Source organism: Odocoileus virginianus, chromosome 33, assembly GCF_023699985.2.
Source record: "Odocoileus virginianus isolate 20LAN1187 ecotype Illinois chromosome 33, Ovbor_1.2, whole genome shotgun sequence".
Taxonomy (NCBI): domain Eukaryota; kingdom Metazoa; phylum Chordata; class Mammalia; order Artiodactyla; family Cervidae; genus Odocoileus; species Odocoileus virginianus.
In genome coordinates, this window is record NC_069706.1 from 33,515,372 (window position 1) to 33,534,216 (window position 18,845).

Genomic DNA, 18,845 nt, shown 5'->3' on the forward strand with positions numbered 1-18,845 from the left:
TCACACCATGGATTCAGCTGGGGGCCACCCCAGGGCCCACCTTTGAGTCTTGCAAAGAATGGTGCCCAGGACATGACTGTTTAGCTTTGAAAGGACAAGCAGATGAAGGGGAACAGCCAGGACTCATGTGTAAACAAAAGGCTGTGAATCACAAATGTGTCGTCCGAGTCATAAAACGATCTCCATTTCTAGAAGATTTGAAACTCCAGATTTTCCAGGATGTTTTTCTCAATTTTATAACACCCTTTCCCCTTCGCTTCTCTGTAGCTCGGGTGTGTTTCTCGTGAACGACTCCGCCTATGTTGAAGGCTCTGAACCATCTAGTTGCATCTCAGTGACACCTTGTGCTCAGTGGCATGGGCCAGAAGTGGGGTCCTGCCTTCTGTGGTGACAACAGGATTTCCCCAAGAACACCAGGAACAGAGGGGAGGATAGGTGTTAAAGGGCCCCCTCTCCGGGTCCCCTGTGGTCACCAGCACCCCTGACCTGGTGTGGGCACCACAGCCACGAGGGACCAGACCAGCAGCATCCTCAGAAGTGGCTTCATCCCTTTGGCTCCTAGTTCAGAACCACCTCAGCCTGGGGTAACCCTCAGCCTTTTCTGCTTCCGGGGTTTTGGCTCACATTTTCTGTACTGCATCCAGGTGGGGAAAGGAGTTTAACCATTGACAGGGGAAAGGCAAAAATATAAGCCTGCTGTTTATTGTTGTTCAGTCATTCAGTCGTGTCTGACTTTGTGACCCCATGGACTACAGCATGCCAGGTTTCCTGTCCTTCACTGTTTCCCAGAGTTTGCTCAAACTCATTCCAGTGAGTCGATGATGCCATCCAACTGTCTCAATCTCTGTTGCCCCTTCTCCTTCTGCCCTCAATCTTTCCCAGCATTCGGGTTTTTTTCAATGAGTCAGCTCTAAATATCAGGTGCCAAAGTACTGGAGCTTTAGTTTCAGCATCAGTCCTTCCAATGAATATTCAGGGTTGATTTCCTTTAGGATTGACTGGTTTGATCTCCTTGCTGTCCAAGGCACTCTCAAGAGTCTTCTCTAGCACCATAGTTAGAAAGCATCAATTCTTTAGCGCTCCGCCTTCTTTATAGTCCAGTTCTCACATCTGTATATGACTATTGGAAAAACCATAGCTTTGACTATATGGACCTTTGTCAGCAAAGTGATGTCTCTGCTTTTTAATATGCTGTCTAGGTTTGTCATAGCTTTTCTTCCAAGGAGCAAGCGTCTATTAATTTCATGGCTGCGGTCACCGTCCGCAGTGATTTTGGAGCCCAAGAAAATATAAGCCTGGCCAAGATTTAAAACCCTAGGAAGTGTTTCTCAGTGAGGAGGTTCTGTGCTACACACCCACCCAGGGTTGAAAATATCTCCAAACAAGTTCACTAATCCCTCTTCATTACTCAGGCTTCAAAGTAAGGAAATTCTGACTTGAAAGTGTTTCAGGTGTTTATTCAAAGAAAATCATTGTATAATATAGCTAATTTCACTAACCTTGATACTGTCAAATATAAGAGGTACCGTTATACCACAGAAAGAGAAAAAAATGCTGCTTACTCAACTGTGATGTCATTGATTTTCATCCTTACTCTGATTTGAACACGGTGAAATGTGTTAAAGTGTATGCATTATAAAACTGATATGATATGATCAAGATTAACTAAAGTTAAAATAGATCGTGAGTTGTTTATTATTAATTGACATGGTCTACATTTTAGGTAGTGCAGCTTTTTTTTTTTTTAAGGGCTGTTGTCTTTTAGAGATACATACTAAAATGTTTATGGATGAAATAAGATTTTTGTTTCAAAATAATTCAATGAGGGGGTAATGGGGGACCATAAGGATGACACAAGTGTGTGTTGATGAGTGGATGATTATTATAGATGGAGGGTGGGTTCAAAGCATTCTTCACCTTTTCTCATGTATGTCTGAAATATGAAAGCTTTTCAAGGCACCATATTTCACTCTTTGGATACCTTCCACTGATCAATCACACAGAATAGACAGAGAGGGAATGAGGGAAATGAGGGGTGAGGGACTGTCACTCTTAAGTTATAATACAGCCAAGCAACTAGTTAATTGTATCCTTCATCAGGTTAACCTGGAAAGCTAGGGCCGTCTGGTCTAATCTCCTGCAGGTAGGAGACCTGTGGTGTCCCGGCCACACGGCTCGCCCTCCCAAAGCCACTCTGTCTCTCCCGGATGGAATGCTAACGTTCAGATGGAAGCTGTCCTGAGCACAAATAATGTCATTACTAGAAGCAATCTGTTGGTAAATAATTCACTAAAAAAAAAAAAAAAGTCAGACTCAAGGCAATTGCACGGACTTGCTTAATAATGCGTTTTCTTAGTGGGAGGTCAGAGAAGCAGTTCCCCACAGCCCTGGGTCGACCAAGGGAGCACAGATGACTGAGCCTTCCTCTTTGGGCCTGGACATGGAGCCCTGCGGGTGCCTGAGGGCTCAGCTCATCTCCTTCCCATACCCTACTCTGGGCCAAGCGCTCCTCTCCCCACCCTTCCCATACCCTACTCTGGACCAGGCGCTCCTCTCCCCAGCCTTCCCATACCCTACTCTGGACCAGGCGCTCCTCTCCCCAGCCTTCCCATACCCTACTCTGGACCAGGCGCTCCTCTCCCCACCCTTCCCATACCCTACTCTGGACCAGGCGCTCCTCTCCCCAGCCTTCCCATACCCTACTCTGGACCAGGCGCTCCTCTCCCCACCCTTCCCATACCCTACTCTGGACCAGGCGCTCCTCTCCCCAGCCTTCCCATACCCTACTCTGGACCAGGCGCTCCTCTCCCCAGCCTTCCCATACCCTACTCTGGACCAGGCGCTCCTCTCCCCACTCCTGTCTGATAAACCTCAACAGAGCCTTCCTGCCCAGAGTCCTCCCTCCATGGTCTCTTGTTTCTCTCCCGTTTGGGACAGACGGTGTTGCTCCAAGTCCCCACCAGTGTCTCTAATGCCATCTGCTCCCATGACTTGCGTTGTGTATGAGGAACACCGAAAAAGCCCTCAGTCATGTTGGAACAAAGTTCTAGAGAAGAAGAAAGCAGGAATGGGGCCCTCCTAATGGCCATGGGACAATACCCATTGTGTCTCCCAGTGACCTTGGCTACCCCAGAATAAAGATTTTAAAGAGCTTTACAATGTGAAATACAAATAGTCAGATTCTAGACACTAGATATACAGATTATAGAGACGCCAGATGGGACTATTTGAATGGGGTAGTTTCTTTTTAAATCAAGAAATTTCCATATATGGTGTTTTCATAAAGAGAAATGCAAAAACGTTTAATTTCAGAAATGGGGTCCATCATTAGTAAATGTATTAAAACATTGTAAATACACTATTATATATAGGTAGTGCAGTTTAACAACTGCAACTTTGCTAAAAAGTAATAGTAGCAAATAGGTGATTTTTTTTCAACCAAGACATTTAATCCAACTGAAAGGAGAAAATGACCCTCTTTCTACAACTTAAAGCCAAAACGCTGAAGACATATTGTTTAAAAGCATGTAGCTACTGATTCTTCACTCTGATGTCCCTGGGGTTCTAAAATACCCTGCTGATGGCTGAACAGTCCTTATTAATAAAGAAAAACCCACCAGTGTGCCATGTCTAGGGCCAGTTTTCTTACTGACTGTAATATAATAATCTGCTTTATTGATAAGCCATCTCTTTCAAAAATAACCTCTCGGCATACTTGTCAAGTGTATTTTTATAAAGTCTTAATGGCACCAATGAGAGAATCACAATTATCTACAAAAGAAAGATAGCTCTTGGTGCTTGTGTCACTGAAGATGGCTGAATTCTCCCTTTATGGCGTACACAGGAGCACAGATCAGGTACGGAGCTTTTCAAGCAAGACCATATATACTGTGTGACCCACAGATTGTAGAACTCAGTGTAAAATGCAGTTCAGTGAAAAGTGAAGTTTCTCTTTGTTCTAGGATCCTGAAACCTTCGCTTCCCATCTCATCATCGGAAGATGAGTCACGGGGCTCTCAATGGAGCACCCTACTTCTGGTTACTTTTATAGATATACACAGGCTCCTTCCAGTCTTTGTGACAGAAGAGAGTAATTTTAAATGGCATTTAAGCTGAAGTGTTAAATAAAAAATATCTTTCTATACAACAGCAGACAGTATGTCCTGGCAATTTCTCAAAGATTTTAGTTCACAGATTTGAGAAAATTCCATTAGCTTTAATTATTTAACAGCAGTCAATTTAGATTACTGTTCTTGACCTATTTTTACAGTGTATGGGCCACCCAGCAATGAAATAAATGAATAGTCCTTTTCTACAATGGTTGATTTTTCTGAGATAATAGAAATCGAGTCTAAAGCAGGAATGAAACCCCAAACATGTAATTACCACAATATATAACCTGCCATGCTGCCTTTGTAGCTGGATAGAATGCACATCTTTGTGAGTTTTTTGGTTATTAAATAAGATTATCTTGAAAGGGATAAACTCACTCATGCTATAATTTCTTCCCATTTAAATTTCTTTGCTCCATTTAAAACATGTTCTGTATCTTGGCAGAAAAGCTCTAATACTGATGGATGTGCCTTCAGCGCAGTGCCTAATAAAACTGTGTAATGGGAAGGCCCGGCTGTGTGGGGCTGAGTGGAGGGGAGCTTGTGCACGGCTTGAGTGGAGGGCTCTTGGCGCTGAGCGGCAAGGGCCAGCTGAGGGCACCCGCAGGCAGAGGATGGAGGGAGACCCAAGAAGCCAGGCGAAGGGGAGGAACCCTGAGCTCCTGGGCAACAGCAAGTGATGGGGGACTTGTTGGATGATGAACAGGGGCAGGTTTATCAGATTGGTGATGCCTGAACCTGGCCCAAAGGTGAAGAAGGCTGAGGACGCTGTCTAGGACACAGATTTGAGATACACGGAGGTCCTGGTTTGAAGGTAGCAGTGGCCTCAGCTCAGTGATACAGTAGAGCCTGAACTCCCCTAAGAGTGGGGTCTGGGACCTCTGGCTCCTCCCTCAGACTCTTTCAAGGGTGCATAAGGTCAAAACTATTTTTGCTGTTCTCCTTTTCCAGTGTCATTCTCACCCAGATGAATGGTGGAGTTCCCCAGACACTGCATGCCAGGTGAGGTCATCGCCCCAAAGAGAAGGGACGGGTGCTTGTGACATCCTGCGTTTTAAACACGTCTTTTTTGAATCTCTAACACGGTCACTGCTGATCAATATGCACACGGACACAGAAGCTCTCTGGAATCTTCAATATTGAGATCAAGATGTTTGGAAATGGCAGCTTTAAGGTTTTTTAGTCTGAGAGCGGAAAATGGCTCCTGGTCCAGAGGTCAAGGCTGTGGATCCACTGATGACCAGCTGAGTTCCGTGAAGCAATTGGGACAGGCAGGCGCCTCTGGGCCCTCCCCTGCATCTCGCTGCATCTGACTCTCCTGGCCTGGGCTGGCATCATGCCTGTCGGTGGCGCAGGAACTTCCTGCAGGATTTTTGGTGGCCAGGGGTTCAGAGGTGGGACCCGGAAGGAGGCCACCTCAGGTCCCTCTGATTCTCTGATTATGTCTGACTGGGCTGATTTCAAAATATTCTTCCAGGTTGCTTTCTGCATAAATGCTTGTTTCTAAACCTTATGTTTTATTTCAGAACTTTAAAAATACTGCTGAGATTTGTTTATAGATCTGAACATCAATAGGTTTTGAGTTTGTCAAAGAGAAGAACTACATTATTATACACATAATCTATTACAAATCTATCTGAGCATTTACTCTGTGCTGTGAATGAGCTGGTTGTGGTCCCTGTCCTCTTGGGGCTTACCTCCTAGTTCGAGTGAAAACCAAGTGTAGATAGATATCTAGAAGACTTTTTTTTTTAACTTAAAAAATATATATTTATTTACTTGGTGTGCTGGGTTTTAGTTGTTGCACAAGGGATCTTCGATCTCAGTTGTGGCACACAGGATCTTAGTTCCCTTACCAGAGATTGAACCTGAGCCCCCTGCACTGGGAGCGCAGAGGCTAAGCCACTGAACCACCAGGGAAATTCCCTGCAGTAGACTGTTGACTCCATTCACACACACTCTGACTGCATTCCTGGGGTCACTGGTGGTGCCAGGCCCAGAGGAGACACTGTGAACCTGTGGACTGAATGAGTGAACAACAGAAGCTCTTCCCAGACACAGTACCACAATGACCCTTCATGGGACCTGCTGTGAAGGGGATCCATGTGCCAAACAGCACATGCCCAAGATGCCTTTTTACCCTGGGACTCTCCAAAAGGAAGTGTGACTCCCACTGCCCTGCACCCTTCTCCCCCACTGTGTCATTTACTCTGGATCTTCAGCCCTACCAACATGTAGACAAATGGGCTATGTTGGAGTAGAATGCAGATTAAGCCTTCACGAGTGCTTCTACTTCTAGGAATTCACCCATCAGGAAGATCAGAGATACAGGCAGAGATCTACATACAAGAATGCTTAGCATGTGTTTGGAAGACAGAAAAATCAGAAATAATATAGACGCCAACAGTAGGGGGTTACGTACTAAATAAGCTTTCGTAAAGCAATACAGTGGCATGTGGTATGTGTGAGTTGCTCAGTCATGTCTGACTCTTTGCAACCCCCTGGAGCCTGGAGCCTGCCAGGCTCCTCTGTCCATGGGATTTCCCAGGCAAGAATACTGGAGTGGGTAGCCATTCCCTTCTCCAGGGGAATCTTCCTGACCTAGGTCTCCTACATTGCAGGCAGATTCTTTACCGTCCAAGCCACCAGGGAAGCCCGGTAGTGGCACATTAAGTAGTTGGTAAAATTATTTTTCAGAGGACAGCTAATGTCATGGAGTAACACACATGACTGCCATCTGTTCAACAAGTATTTGTTGAGCAGCTATTATAGGCTCTCAGACACTGCTCCAGGCGCTCCTTCGGTCATGAGCAAAACCAGTGGGTCCCTGTGCCTCGTAGGGTGCCTGTTGAGCCGGGGGAGGGCACTCCATGTGGTCAGCACATGAAGAGGAGGCACGCAGTGCTGTGGGTACGCTTATGACGCAGGCCCGGCTGGGGCTGTGGGCACTTCCTGCAGGACAGAGGAAGCGGCCCCTGAGGATCTGGAGGATGACTAGAGGTGAAATGGGGAGAAGAGAGGGGGAAAGAAGCCACAGGCTACAAGGTGGATTTACAGTTTGATCCCCACGTTGTAAAAACGAATAAATGCACATCTGTAGGTGTTTGGAAAAGGATGGTGAGAACTACATCAGTGTTAAATGGTGGATTGAGTGGGATTATGGTTTATTTTTCACTTCCTTGGCTTTAAGTAAATTGTATCCTTTTAACCTTAAGAGTGTTGTTTTTTAAAATTAAGGATGGAGACCTAGTGATAGTTCAAAAAAGTAAGATCACTTTAAGGTTTACACAGCAACGGGGTTACCCCCCTGCCCACTGTGGCTCTGTGATGGCAGAATCCCTGACACGGTGCTGTCCATGTGGCCAAGCAAAAGGCTGGGCATTATTTCAGCCTGTGCACAGCTCACAAAGAAAATAAATACAGTAGCTGCTGATGCATAGCTAAACTAGACATAGATCTCCAAAAGAGAATTATTTCATAAGTACAACAAATATTAGCAGGAAGCCTACTGGTCCATCATATGTTTTACATTTTTTCATTTATATAAAATATAATACTATGGTACTGGTGGTAGGGGGAACTATGCTACAAATGGCACATACAGAATAATCTCTATTGTTTTAACATATGTAATATTTATGAACCTAAAAAGATTAGAAAGATCTAAAGCAACAACGCTAACATTTATGTCTTGGATTATAGGTGATTTATTACTATCTTCTTTATGCTATATGCAAATTTATGTAATGAACATTCATACTTTTTGTAATCAGAAGATGAAGTCTCAGATCTCAGACAGTACTGGGGACACTTAAAACATCATCTCAAACCAGCACCAAAGGGGCAGAACAGCCCCCCCAAGCCCCCCTCTACCCCTCCACAGACCCTGGACTCAGCAGGCAAAGCATAAAACAAAGACAGATATCACCAAGAAGATAAAAAAAGATTTAAAATCAGAATGCATACAGAATGGATAAACAATAAGGTCCTACTGTACAGCACAGGGAATTATATTCAATATTCTGTCATAAACCATAATGGAAAAAAAGGTTTCAAAAAGAATGTATATACCTGCATCACTTTGCTGTATAGCAGAAATTAACGCAACATTGTAAATCAACTATATTTCAATTAAAAAAAATCAGATTGTAAACCTACTCTTTTCCAGTTCTGATCTCAGTTTTCTTTGTTTCCCCACCTGAAGGCCTTACTTCAAGTTTATTCATCACTTGTGTGCAATGAGCTCACCTAAAACTAAGCAGCACAGAAAAGATATACCTTTGTCTTGGCTTAATCATCAGTACACATTTTTTTAAATTAATATTTACTTGCTTCACAGAGTTGCTCAGAGGAATAATTAAAAATACACGATGGGAAAATCTACTTGCAGATGCAGGGCACACTCTGAAAATATTTCCTCAGACACTCATGCAGACACACAAATGGAAACAGAGGCAGGATCCTTCAGCCACAGAGTCCTGGGCTTTAGCAGCAGAACAAGGTTCCTGGTGACGCCCGGGCAACCAGAAGCCTCCACAGACAAGGGATCCAAACAGGGATCTTGTAATTTTTACATGCATTTTTCCTTTTTGGAAAATACTACAGAGCCATGGGCATATGAAATGCAGACTATAATTTCTTAATTTCTAAATGGAATTATTTATATCATATGGCTGAAAACCAAGTCTAAGGAACATGTGACTCAGTGGTAACTGGGGAATTTAAACCTTTGGAATCAGGTTTGATGTTTCAAGATGCTCAGAGGCTTCCCGGGGGATTACCCCAACCTAGCAACTGAGGAGAAATACAAGCTTTCAGAGCAGAGGGACGCTCCCTGGGGGCTTCCGGCCCATGTGCACTCTGGCATCCCGAATGGCAGGCTGGCACGCTCTGGGAAGGGGGACCTGACGTCACTCCAGCAAAGGAAGTCCATGCAAGGGCACTGAGGAGGCACCTCCTCAGTTCCACCCAGGTTTATCCAGCAGGGCCTTGAAGACCCCAGAGGTCAGGCCTGAGGGTTATGATACCTGGTGAGGGCAGGGAGGAGAGGAGAGCTGCCCATCCTGCTGATTAAGCTGTGGCCTCGATGGGACTCCCCTGGCAGTGGTTAAGAATCCACGTTTCCACTTCAAGGGGCATGGGTTCAGTTCCTGCTCGGGAAACTAAGATCCTGCATGCTGCATGGTTCAGCCACAAAAACATATAAAAACAACTCTTTGAACTTCTAAGATAGCTTTCCTTTCTATATTCCTCCAGCCATCTATAGATAGCTTCCTTAAACAAACAAATTTTTTTTCTGCTATGCCTCCAATAGAATTCTATGCAAAAAAAAAAAAAAAAAAGCTGTGGCCTCAAGGTCCAAAGATGATTTCATCCACTGACTCTCCCCTCTGGTTAGTCTTCACAGCTCAAGGGCTGTGTCTAAAATGATATCTTCTTGGTACACCTAACTTTGCATTTCCTAAGCATACGAGTCATTTCAAAAATTAGTACATTTCATGGGATGTCCAGGGTGGGATGGGGTGGCTGGCATGGGACAGGATGACCGAGCTGCAGGAGCGGAGGGACAGCCAGTGTCCCTCAGGCTTGCACTCTGGGATTTGGTCACGGAGCTCCTACAGGGGCAGGAGCAGTAGCCCTCTGGGGAGTCCAGGGAGATCAGGTTGCTGCCGGGGGCTGTGCTGCGGGCCTGGACGGCACGAACCAGGAGCAGCACAGAAACCGAGGGCTGGAAGGAGGTATGTGATCCCGTCCTGGAGATGGAGCCACAGGTTAACATCTACCTTCTTAACAGATGACAGCAGGAAGGGTGTGTACACGAGCAGCTGGGCGAAGAAAGTCCAGACCCCTCCATTCCTGGCGAACCTGAGTCGACAAAATCTAGAAAAATGGCTAACGCTTAGAGGGTGATTCTCCTCTGGTAAAAGAATGGCTTCCAAATGCTTTTGGAAAGCCTCTTTCTCAGGCCTGTTACCAAACACTAACTTTGACACAGTCCTGGAATTTTCATTTGAACACACAGCATGGCTTCTTTGTAGCAAAACAATTCAGGAAAGAGATACAGTTTAACAAATTCTATATCTCTTGGCTGGAGCTCTCAGTCCTGCTGATGAATCACTGAGAAGTCCATAAATGCCAAGAGCGTCTGCTCGGACTTCTTTATTACCATATATGGCAAATATACATCTATTTATCTCCCAGCATCTCAAGTTGAGCTTTGGTCTTTTTCTTACCTTATTATTGTTCTTAAAATTTCTCTCGGTCTACAGCTTGGCCACACAAGACAGAGCTGCTACTCGCAGTCCTCATATTCATAACCCAAGGATGGGGTTGCTGTCTGTGTGTGTGTGTTTTGTTATGAGGACAAAATGTTTTACATTGGTAAATATTTGAGGTAGGTCAAAAAGTACCTAGCTATTTACATTCTTGCTACATCTTAGCTGAACAACAGGGGGCTATAAGGAATTCCACAAGAATTTAACCTGAACGGGTTATCTCCCCCAAGGAATCGTGCTTCTTATCACACGCTCAGGAAATCAGTTGAGAAACATTGGTTGGCGCTGAGTTTTTCTGACATATTCCTTAAAGAGATAAATATCAAAAATATTTTCAGGCTTCTAAAAGCTGGCTGTGGGGAAATTCCATGACTGGCTAAGAGTTTACGAATTCTCCAAGAGAATGCTCGCTGCATGCATGCGTGCATGCATTCATTCATTCACTCACTCACCCAGTAAATGTGTACATAGCGTCAGGCTTATAGAGGTGCACAGATGACCCCAGGTCTGCCTACCCCTGAGAACAGAGTGGGAGCAGGACACATGGGGAAGTGGGGGATGGAGGGCTCCAGGTTTCAGAGAGAGATGGCTTTGCAAGTGCGAAATCTTCAGACATAACCTTTAGAGATGCTGAAGGCTCACTAAGAGAAGTGAAGAAAACTGGCTGTAGAGCATGGGGTTCAAATACTTAGGTACCCAACCCAAGGCTGGAAAGATCTGTCTGCAGGTGTGCACGGGAGACTAAGTCGTGACTCCATTGGCTCCTTAAGATGCTACGTAAACAAAAGGAGTCTGGGGAGGGGGGGTCAGGATGGGGAACACATGTAAATCCATGGCTGATTTATGTCAATGTATGGCAAAAACCACTACAATACTGTAAAGTAATTAGACTCCAACTAACAAAAATAAATGGAAAAAAAAAAAAGTCTGCTGGGGATGTGCATATACCTGGAGGACCACTGGGAGGTCTGCTTACAAAAGAAAATCATGCAAAACCAACCAGATGGTAGCCCATGCTTAAAACGTAATGTGGTGAGGGCTCTCCTGGTGGCTCAGTGGTACAGAATCCACCTGCCAATGCAGGAAATGTGGGTTCAATCCCTGATCCGGGAAGACCGTGCCACGGGTGCCACGGAGCAACTAAACCTGTGCACCACAACTGCTGAGCCTCTGCTCGAGAGCCCAGGAACTGCAGGGACTGGGCCCCCACCCTACTGAAGTCTGCACACCCTACTGAAGCCTGAAAACACCCTACTGAAGTCTGCACACCCTACTGAAGCCTGCACACCCTACTGAAGCCTGAAAACACCCTACTGAAGCCTGCACATCTTCAGGAGCCACCACAAGAAGTCGGAGCACTGCAGCTGGAGAGTAGCCCCCACTCGCCGCAACTAGAGAAAAACCCGAGAATCAACGAAGACCCAGCACAGCCAAAAATAAATAAATAAAATTGTAAAATAATAATAATGACAAAAAGTGCAGTGAAATTATTTTGGACTACTGTGTAGGAGAGTCCTTTCTGGAATATTCCAAAATTGCCTGAAACAAAACATGTAATTTCAAATTCAAGTGTCTAGGCAAAAGAATAAAAACCTCCTCCCGCTGGTCAGGAGGCATCGCTCAGTCTCCTTCCCTGACTGGATACCAGCTTCACACGGCAGTCCCCTCTCAGACGGGGTTCACGGACACAGCCAGAAAAGGTCACCTCTGACTCCCAGTCACAGCACCATACCCAGAAAGCGTCAGATCTTTCCAGAAAGGCATCTCTTTCTGGTGGTCTTGGAGAAAAATTTCAGGAGAATGAGTGGTTTCTGCCAGGCAAGGGACATGGAATTACATGTGCCTTCCATTGAAAGTCCCCCCCGCACCCCCCCCCCCCGCCACCTCCACATCATGCCTGGGCTTGCAGCACCTGCTCTGATGCACCTCTTAGGATTTGTTCTTTGTAACAAGAGGCAGTTCCCCTGATGTGGTGGCAATGCTGTAAGAATAGGTGGCACCATGGATCTACTATAAAAGGATATATCCAGACAGGGGTTCCTCTAGACAAAACACCATGTGGAGGGGTTATAGAAATAAAGTTCAACACACTAAAATATAATACGTGCCTTGCGCCGAGCAGTGTAAACTGACAGTGTGTGACCGGCACCTTTTGGAAGAGTCCTCAGGTTAGCAAGTCACGGGGGTCCACACACCCAGGACCCTCCAGAGCTCCTCAGTGCTTCACTGGGGCTGCCTCTGGACATATCCGCTCTTTTCATGTAGATATGCACACAGGCACACACATACACACCCACAGACCAACTACCCCATCTCTACCTGTCTCCTCTTCCAGACTACACACACACCCCTGGGTGTGGCCTAATAAGCAACAGACGCCCAGTACCCTATTACCTGCACACAGATTTGATTCAAGAAACACTGGGCATGGTTCAGTCACTGTGAAATATCCCTTTCTTATGTAAGCATGTCTGCAAAGTCATCCTCACACAAAAAAATTCAACTTGACCTGAGCTGGAATCTCAGGTCTGCCACCAAATAGCTGAGTGAATTGGACTGCTTACTAAACTTTGACCTCTCTGCACTTCAGGCCTCCCTCCTGTCAGGTAGGAAGCATGTAGCTGGCCTTATGAGAACAATGTGGGGCACACAATAGGCATCCTGGAAACATTCTTGAATGAATGGACGCAGGAGGTCCTGAATGTGGCTGTGACTGTGACTGTGACGACCAAGACCTTGTCCCTGGCCACGTGGGAGAAAGCTCAGAGCCCCTCAACCTCTATACGGTCTGCAAAGTGCACCGTGTTCCAGGCGGGCACTCAAGTATCTCACCTGATTAGACAACAAAGCTGTCATTTCTTCCCGGGAACTTAGTTGAGGGCCTGGCATTTACGGGGTGGTCCTCTCCAGGCCACTGACCTCGGGGTGGCCATGTGCTCTCTTAAACCCCTGGACTCTCAAGCTCCTCCCAACTTGGTCCTTCAGGCTGCCCAACACAGCTCATCTTCCACAGGGCTCGGCTTTCCCAAACAGAGATTTCCAAAGGTGGTGTCTGCCTGCAAGTTTGTGGGCAGGGAAGCCTGGTTTTCTTCTGCAGTGTTACCCCAAACTTGGTGCCTTGCCCTCCTCCCCCAGGCGCCGTGGTGTGACATCCCATGCCTGTCCCGAGGGCACCTGGCGTTTCTGTGTCAGGGAATCCGGCACTGACAGCGGGGGAGGCCGCTCGCCACGTCTTCTCTTTTTTAAGAGGTCGTCCTCTGTTCTCAGAGTTTGGATCAGAGTGATCTTTCATTTTCAAGCTCCCTGTGTGTGCTGGAGACGTTCTCTTTATATGTTGTAACATGTACCGAAGAGAGATTAAGCTAAGCGAGGCATGCCATTCACGAAGGCTCACTGAAATTATGCCTGCTAATCTGTTAAATGGCAAGAACATTATGCAACACAAAAGGAATCTTAGTAATTCTAAAGCTTTTACCCAATGAAGAAAGTTTAAATTTACAGAAACACACACTAGAGATAAAGAAGTACAGAGAGGCTGGCTGAACCATACTCCTTGCCCTGGGGTGGGGAAGCAGAGTGATCCCATGGTAAGAGAGAAGGGGCAGAGGGCAGAGGGCAGAGGGCAGGGGCCAGGGCCTGGCCTGGGCCCTAACACGCGTGAAGCACTTCACTTATGAAAAGAGGCTCGGCTCCCCGGTCTGGCCTGAGAGGCCCAGTCACCCCCGCGGCGCCTTTCCTTCGTGGGTCCCTTCGGGAGATGGGTGACACTGGGCCGTGTCCCCCAAGGCATGCCTGGGGCCCGGCTTGTGTGGGCAGCCTGGTGGAGGCGCTGCACCATGCACTGCAGGCTGCAGGGATCAGCCTTGCTGTGTAAAGAGGAAATCTGGGGCTTGGAGAGGCTGTTTCACCTGAGGCTGTTTGGCTATCACACAGACTTGGGGGCTGGCTGGTGCCAAAGCCGCTGCGCCGTGCTGTCTCCCAAGCAATCTTTCACACAGACCTGCCACCGCAGCAGGCCCTGCCTGGGTGCTATGCCTCGGGGAATCACTGGACCAGCTGGAGCATGCGGACCTGGGGTCCCTGAGCTGCATCCCCTGCCTGGCTGAGTGGAGTCCCAATCTCACTCCTGGCCAGTGATGAGCTGTGGAGAGTGATCAAGGACGTGGCCTGTTTTGATACGGGTGCTGCCTGGGAACCTGTGCCCACCAGAATTTTCTACCACTGGACCGCAGTCTCTCCTCTGGAAAATGTACTCTGTTCATGTTCAGCGTGCAATCCGATCTTTGCTACATGTGAAGTCCCTACACGTGCCTTGTCTGACTATGGGTGAGGATGGGGGCCTCCCCCCTAGGCGGGCAGGTTCACAGCAGAGCAAGATGGAGGACCCAGTGTTCTGGGGCCCCTCAAATGGGGACCAAGTGGCCACTCCACGCACAGAGTGGTGCATGCGGCCTGCCTCCAGTTCAAAGCTGGAAAAGGGTGGGATGGAGGAAGGGCCCAGGTGAGATACGACAGTGGCCCGGGGAGAGGCTTCCCACTGGGCCGGGGAAGGACGCAAGGAGGAGGGTGCTTGGGAGCCAACTGAGGCTTGGACACGGAGGGAGGGGTGAGGGGCAGAACCGAGTGGCCGACTGGGCCGGAGAGCCACTTAAGAAGCAGCTTACAGGATGAGCCAGGGTGGGAAAGCCTAGGACAGTGATTGGGAAATGGACTGTAGGCAAAGGAAATAAAACTGGGACTGGGGGCAGCGGTGATGGAGGGAGAGGAAGGCCAGGGAGACGGTGTGAAGACCAATGGGAGGCAAGGCGGCCAGTGCTCTGGGGGGATGTTCATGTGCTGGGAGAGGCACTGAGGATGCAGACACTGAAAGGGACCGTAGCCTAAGGTCAATGAGAAAGCCAGAGGCCTGGGTGAGGGCATAACCTCAGAGAGCACAGGGTGGTCAACAGTCAGAGGTTAAGATGGACCTGACTGTTTAACACGGTTCAGACTGAGGCAGCAAATGGTCTGGGGACAGTCTGATCCTCTGGAAGGTCAGCTGCAGAGGTCAGAGAGCAAAAATTGACAAGATCAGAAAGAGAGATATTTCCTGGTGGAAAAGCGGGAAAAGCGAAGGCTCCCCTGCAGCCTCGTCTCCCTGCTGCCTGGCGCCCGCGGGACCCCAGTGCACAGCGGCATCATGTCGTGGTCTCGGCAATGGTGCTGAACCCGACTCAGAGGATGGCTTTAATTCCATCTCTGCCACACGCATCTTGTTCCAGATTAAATCGCTTTCTGAAGATGAAGAGGAAAACTCATTCACTGAGAACGTTATTTACCCTGAAACAAATGCATTCAGCCTGGATTCTGAAAGGTGCTGGGGTTCCAGGGTTCCCCAGTAAGGGAAGTGTATGGTGTGTTTAGATGTTAAGAGATTCTAATAACGTTTCCCTGTTTAAACAGTAATGAGACAACTAGCCTGGTGGTTTAAGAGAACACCTCTAAAGCTGGTCTCAATCAATGGAGGTTACCAAGTGTGCAAGTCAACCCCTGCCAATCTTTTCTTCTCAACGCTGATCCTAAATGTAGGTGGCTTTATTTCTGAAAGGCTGCTCCTGGGAACCTTGTTGTTCAGTCACTAAGTTATGTGTGACTCTGTGACCCCATGGACTGCAGCACGCCAGGCTTCCCTGTCCTTCACCATCTCCTGGAGTTTGATCAAACTCATGTCCATTGAGTCGGTGATGCCATCCAACCATCTCATCTCCTCAATCTTTCCCGGCATCAAGGTCTTTTAATCCAGGAACCCTATTGCTTTCCTAGATCCGTGACTAACAACCAGACTTAAACTCCAGGGAGGGCCTTATCTTCCTGAGCCTCCCTTCTCTGCGAAAAAAAAAAGATTGAAGGCCGCTCTGGCAACACTCACCCACCTGCGTACCCTCACTCCTGCCCAGTCCTCACTGCCTTTATACTTGGGATCCTCTGGAGCTGCTCTTTCTTCAGAAAAAGGGCCTTATAGAAGCAGGTTCTAGAAGAAGCATGATCTCTGCAGAAGGAAAAATGACCTATGTGCTCCCCACAGGCTGTGCTGGTGACTCAGCCAGGAGGTGGGCCAGGGTCCACAGTGGATGGAGTCCAGAGGAGATGGACCCCGACTGAATGGGGCAGAACTATGGGAACCACGCAGGCAGGAAAACTGCTCAAGAGGAAAGAGGCCAGCAGTCCAGACTCGGGTCTCAAATGAGCCCCGCTGGATGAGAAGGTGACTCCCGCCGCCCTGAGGGCGGCGCTTTTGGGCTGGGCCTGGTCAGTCCCTGCTTCTCCAACGGGCCTCAGGGATGGACAGTGCTGAGCTTAGAGGAGAACAAAGAGTTGGGAAGGCAGGCGCAGGCAGGTGTCTGCAAATGGTCAAAAGAGCCCTCCTTCTAGAAGGAATACGCCGGCAGTCCAGGGCAACGGGCCTGGGGCCAAGCACCAGGAAGAGCAGTCAGGGAGGTGAGAACAAGGCTGTTGGTGAGAAGCAGCGAACAGACATACGCATATGTGTCCACAGAGTTTTCCACGAGTCCTTTCTGATTCTATCGGCCCCAAGTTCTTTGTGACACAGGGCAAGTCCACCAGTGACTTCAGGTTAGAAGTCTCTGCAGGAGGCATAGGAGGGGCATGGCAGCGGTGGCGGGGTGGGTGGGGGGTGGGGAGACAACCTGCAGAATCTCGTCCCTGACAGGCACAGACTGGCAACCCCAGAGGCTGAAAGCGGTGCTGGCCCACAGGCCTGCTGGTACTTAGTACCCTGCTGGTACTTAGCGAGGGATGGTTTTTACACTTTTAAGTGGTTGCGTTTAAAATGAGCAGATAAGGGACTTCTCTGGCAGTCCACTGGTAAGGTTTCATGCTTCCACTTCAAGGGGTGAGAGTTTGATCCCTAGTTGGGGAAACTAAGATCCCACATGCCTCTAGGTGCAGCCCCCAAAACGAAAGAACAGGTAAGTATGTACATAATACACTGATTTGGCCTCTTGGCTGGCCAGGCCTAGAACATTCAGTGTCCGGCTCTGTAAGGGGAGCCTGGACCCCCCACCTGTCCCTTCGTTCTGTCTCCTCTGGCCTCGCCAGCCCCCACTGCCTGTGTGCGCCTGTGACAAGGACGAGCGGCTGCTTCACATCCGGGTACTTGGGCCACGTGGACAGAGCCAGCAGACCAGCGTCCATGCCGGCCTCATCACTCTCTAGAGCCCAGGCGGGCCTCGGCCCCCAGCCTCACTCACTCCTACCCCCCACCCCTGCCCAATGACTCCAGCTAAAAGGTGGCTGTGAACATCATATGAGATGTGGGACATGAATGTCTTCCTTTAAAAGCTCAGAAGACTTTGGGGATAAAAGCCTATTGTCACTGGAGATTATTTATGAACTGGTTTATCAGCCAAACTTCTCCTTTCTCGTTAACGCGGAAGCCTGACCTTCTCTCCCGGTCCACACAAATACGCAGCGCGTGGGGGCCTCGCTCAGCTGACCTGAGCCGTCCACCCCGCTCTCCCTGATCCAGTTTCACCAGCAGGTCAGGCTGACCTCCCCGCTCCTCCCTGGCTGAGTCCATCTCCCCGGGGACAGCTTGCCGGCCCGCACCCTGCCGTTTGGAACATCTCTGTGACTCTACGTCCAGACATATGTGAAGGGAGACAAAGGATTGAGCTATATATTTTAGGAAACCCAGACTCTCTAGACATCTTATCCATGAAGCACTGAGCAACTCTGAGAGATGGGTGATTTTTATATGCGAGGTCACTCTGAAGCCGGGGAGCACAATTCACGTTTAACTTAAGCAACACTGTGGTGACCTTAATATCCATGAATCCCGATCACTTGATGGAATGGCCTACGATGGACAAGCCTGCTGTGAGAAATTGGCAGCTTTTTGGCCAGAGGGGTGGGGCTGGCACAGAGCCCAAGCCCCTGAGCCCCGGGAGGCCCAGCTATGACCAAGAGAGCCCCCTTATCCAACACCAGCACCTTTTGACAGGGCAGTCCAGCCCTAGTATCTGCAAATTCAGGGCAGGCGGTCAGCCCTCTAGGTCACCTTCTGGGCAGCTGAGAAGTAACCTCCCTTATTATGACAGCTTCCCCCAGTCACAGAGTATGCCAGCTGTTGGGGCAGAGAGCCCCACACCCGAGGGATCAGAGGACCCGCTTTGGAGAGTCACTCATAGGTGGCAGCAACAAAGATCTCCCTGTCCAGGAACGAAGAACTGCAGCCCGAGGGCAGGTTGTTAAAAAGGTAGATGCTGTTGGTGGAGGAGGCTCTGTGGCCCAGGGCTATGCTCAGAGCCACAGTGCACCTCCATTTCCCTGGAGGTCCGAAAAGACGCTGGGGGAGCCCCATCCCAAACAGCCAAGTAGACCTCACGTTAGCCTCAAGCAAGTAGGGGGCTGAGCTCAGGGAGAGGGCTGTGGCCCAACCTCCAGGCGCCCTTGGGCC

The 18,845-nt window shown here is 48.4% G+C and overlaps 1 protein-coding gene across 8 annotated transcripts in view; it reads right to left on the minus strand.

Moving 5' to 3' along the window:
- The window catches only part of CUX1 (cut like homeobox 1), a 348,366-nt gene that overhangs the window by 188,706 nt on the left and 140,815 nt on the right, over positions 1–18,845 (minus strand). The window lies entirely within an intron of this gene.